The following is a 4,546-nucleotide window of genomic DNA, read 5'->3' on the forward strand; positions in this document are numbered from 1 at the left end:
TGCTAAAACTTTTTTAGAGAAGATACCGTCTTTGTATACTTTTAAGTCAAGAAATAATACATATTATTTTTTGAATTACTTACATAGAGAGTTCTTCCATTTCAGATCACTTGAATGGGTTTATAGGACTCTTACATCAATTGTTAGGAATGAGTATCAACTTTGATAATGAAGTCTTAGGACTATGGCTATTGGATATTGTACTCGAGTTTTGGAAGATATTTTGAATTTAAATTACAAACTCAATCCTTAGTGGCATTGTTTAAGGTTTAGAATTTTAATGAAGAGATGAGAAGGAAAACACAGTTCTTCATACCAATTTCATACGCATAAAATAGGAGGTCAAGAAAAAAAAAAGAGTCAAAAAGTGGTAGAAAGAAGAGCAAAAGTAAGTTTAAATCAAGATACAATATTACAAGATAACTTCAATAGACAAACAATTTAAACTATTATGTAAAGTATCCTTGTTGTCTAAGTCAATATACAATACATTAGTTATCCTAAATGAGTATGGACTCCATCTTTTGTCTTTCCTTGAAAGTTGAGTATTAATGTACAAATTAAGCTATCACACACACATTTCTTTACACGCATTACATCTACGCAATGCCTAACCTCTAACTTTGACTAATATGGAAGATCAAAGTTTTTCTTCTAAGGGCAGTTGCATATGACTTCTTGGATGTTTTTCCAAATACATGATGTACTTTACTAACATTTTCATGAATTTGATGGTCAGTTAGTGGAATTGGTGCATCATCATTCTTTTGATGTCCATTGAATGCTTTCTTTAACCTTCAATATGGATTATTAGATTGTAAAAATCTCCGATGGTAAATTTTTTAATTAATCGTTTTAGTACTTTAGTTAAAGTGTCATTTTTATGTTTGAGAAATTTGTTGCATTTAGCGTTTTTAGTCAAAATTGTGTCTTTTACAAACTTTTTATTTTTTGAAAGGTTTTTTTTTTTTTTTTAAATTAGTAAGCTTTATTTCGAGATTCTAACAATTTGTTTGAGAGATTTCACATAATCCTCGGATGATGTTATTTCTTCTTTAAAAATATAATTATTTTTTATAGTTTCTTGTTTTGTTTTTGCAATTGTTTATGTGTCAGATAATTTGGAAGAATAGAAAAGGAATTCATAATATGCATGAATAATAGGATGCAAGTCAGAGAAGTCTACCTCTTCATCATACTCATAAGATGTGTATTCAACGCATTCTGCCATGAGGCACATATTTTCTTCTTCTTCTTCTTCTTCAGATGTATCCAAGTCTTCCCAGGTGCTCATAAGCACTTTCTTCTTGTCATGCTTGTGAGGAGCAGTTTTTCTTTTTGCTTTTTCTAGATCAAGACATTCAAACTTGAAGTGTCCAAGTTTTTTGCACTCATAACAAACTATGGTTTCTTCCATTCGTTTGTCCTTTTGATTGTTTCTTGAGCTAGACCCTGTGTGCCTACCCTTGAACAATGTGTTTTTCTTTCTTCTCCACATTGAGTGAAGCTTTCTTGAGATGAACAAAAGTTCCTCTTCCTCATTTTTGTCCATAGAGTCTTCTTCATCATTAGACTCTTTTGAGGATTCATCCATTATGAGGACTTTTGTAGGTGCTCTTTTGGCAGCCTTAAGAGCAATGCTATTTTCTTTCTTTATTGGTCCATCTTGTTGGAGTTCAAACTTTTGTACCTTGAGAATTCCAACCAGCTCCTCTAGGCTCATACCATTGAGATTTTTCGATGTTCTGAGGGCAGTAACCTACGATCTCCACTGTTTGGGAAGGCTACGCAAGATTTTGTCAATGTGATCAAACTTGTCATAAGACTTTCCTAAGGATTTGAGTTCATTGAGGATCGTTTGGGATCTACTGAACATGTTTTGAAGGTTTTCATTTTCTACCATGGTGAATAGCTCATATTTTTCGGTCAATAGACTAAGCTTGTTTATTTTGACCTCATGTGATCATTCATATGTTACAATCAAGGTGTCCCACATTTCCTTTGCTCCTTTGTAGGCATGAACTATTCTGTATTCCTCTTCAGAGAGATCACACATTAGTGAGTTACGAGCCTTAGATTTAGTAAGTACCTATGTTTCTGCTCATCAGTTCATTTGCTTTTTGCAAATGGCTCTCCCTCTTTATCAAGAGGTATATAACTGTCACTCTTGACTATGTCCCACATGTCAATATGACAGGATTCAAAAAATTCAATCATTCTTTGCCATAGTCAAACTTTTCCCCTTCGAATAGAGGAGGACGATTAATAATGTAGCCTTCCTTTTCCATGCCTCATGATCATTTCTCGAGTTCTGTTAAGAACTAACCCTACGAGGTTAATATTAATACCAACTGATGAACGTTTAACAACCTTGGTGATGGTTAAATAGTCTACATAGGTTGTTATACGCTTGATTTATAAGGTATTATTTAAACCACAACATTTATAAATAAAATGTTTTTCAAGCTTTTAGCAAAACCACTACAGCTTTTAAGAATGACAACTCTTAAAGAAAATAGTGGTTAACTTTGTATCAAGTGTTTATAAATAAGGTGTTTTGTAAAGCTAAAACAATAAACACAATTATTTTATACTGGTTCACTCAACTAAATTACGTTCAGTTCTCCTCTAAGACTTCTTAAAAGGTTCCACTATAATCTCAATAAGATTTCAATTTAGTATTAACATCTTTCGTGATATTACTACACTAGTGATAATACTATACAATCAATCATAATAACTTACTATTTAACCGTAGCATTTTTGTTACTGTGGTGATTTAAAACATTTTCGCTGGCAATTAGTAGTATGCATGTTTTGGTTGTTTAATGTTTTACTTTACTTTTATTAAATTATAGACCTTATATTAAGCCTTGTGTTTGTAATGAAATATAAATTATCATGCATTTTAATAATTTATTCATACTTTTCTCATAATTCAAACTTTGGTATGAGATATATTATTTAGTTAAATATACTTTTAATATTTGTCACATTTTCGATTTTTCGAGAACAGTAGATGTACAGAAACAAAATACACTGTACAAACAATATTGAAAGTCATTCTACGTAAGGTATGAAAAAACATATTTTATCTAAATTATTAATTTATTTAATATTTAGTTATAAGATAACACGAAATTTACTATGTAACATTAGTTTTAGCATGACAGAGATATGATTTGAAAGACGTAAAATAAGTGGGAAGAGTTGACAGAGTTGAGTATATGCCGACAGTTAATAGATATTCATTTCTCCTTTTGTAGAAATTTGGATACCTTATCGTTTTACACGTTGCGATGACTATATTTGTTTCTAAGTCTTTTGGTGTTAAAGTGATACATATGACTAATGCTTTTGTTTTCTTCCAACAAAGTTATTCATTAGTGATAGAGATTCCACTTACTTTATAAAATTTAAAGCATTACACCACTTTCCCTTAATCAATTTTATGGTCAAGTCTTTTCACCATTTCACCACTTCACTTTTTTCTTAATATAAACTAATTAGGATTAACAAAATTGCCAAGACAATTAAAGTTAACAAAAACCCTCATAATAAGAATCATTTTTTTTTATTAAAATTATCTTATTACAATCAAAAAGACTTTAATAATGAAACTTGCAAGTAAATGATTTGAGACTAAAATTAAATATTATTATATAAAATATACTATGAATATTATTAAGTAAATTTAACATTTTAACAAAAAAAAAATAAAATTGTTCAATCAAACAAATTAAAAAGAAAAAAAATATATTTGCTGAATTTGTAGACTGGTGTATGATCATCCTTTGATGGCATTCTGCTTTGGAGAAAGGTGACTCTGAAACAACGTAAAGTTTGACAACTTTGCCTTCATGTGTAGACTTTGCGGCATTATTGAAACTGGACTGCAATCTCTTCACGTTATTATTACTTACCATCCAGTTCGTGTGTCGAAGAAAACTCTTCCGGTTTGTTTGTCGAAGGAAGGTGTTTTCTATCTCTTACTTATTTCATTATCTTGTAATCTGTACAACTATATTTTTAGTGAAAAAGGTTAATCACTCTTTATAGTGATTAACAACTGGACGTAGAATCTTTTGATTCGAACCAGTATAAAAATCATCTGTGTGATTTTTCTCTTCTCTACACTCTTTAAACTTTTAGCACTCCAATTGTTTGATAAAAGTTCTCTAAGAAAATCAATTTTCTAAAACGACTTGATTTGTGATCGAACACGTTTTTCGCTACTTTAAGTTTTATTCCGCTGTGTCATACTCTATCTAAGAACGATACCGATTGTTTCAACAATTGGTATCAGAGCTTGCTTTGATAGTTTTTCAAATTTTTTGAAAATGGGCGGTCATAACCAAATGTATTTAGAGGGTGCTTCAATTGATAGACCTCCTTTGTTTACAGGGGAAAATTATGCGTTTTGGAAAATAAGAATGCAAATATTTTAAGAATCAATTGATAGGGGTATTTGGGAAGTTGTTTTAAATGGTCCTTTTATTCCTACTGTAAATTTAATTGGTGTAGAGGAAGAAAAACCATATTTGTA

This window comes from Vigna radiata, chromosome 1 (genome assembly GCF_000741045.1).
Source record: "Vigna radiata var. radiata cultivar VC1973A chromosome 1, Vradiata_ver6, whole genome shotgun sequence".
Classification (NCBI taxonomy): Eukaryota; Viridiplantae; Streptophyta; class Magnoliopsida; order Fabales; family Fabaceae; genus Vigna; species Vigna radiata.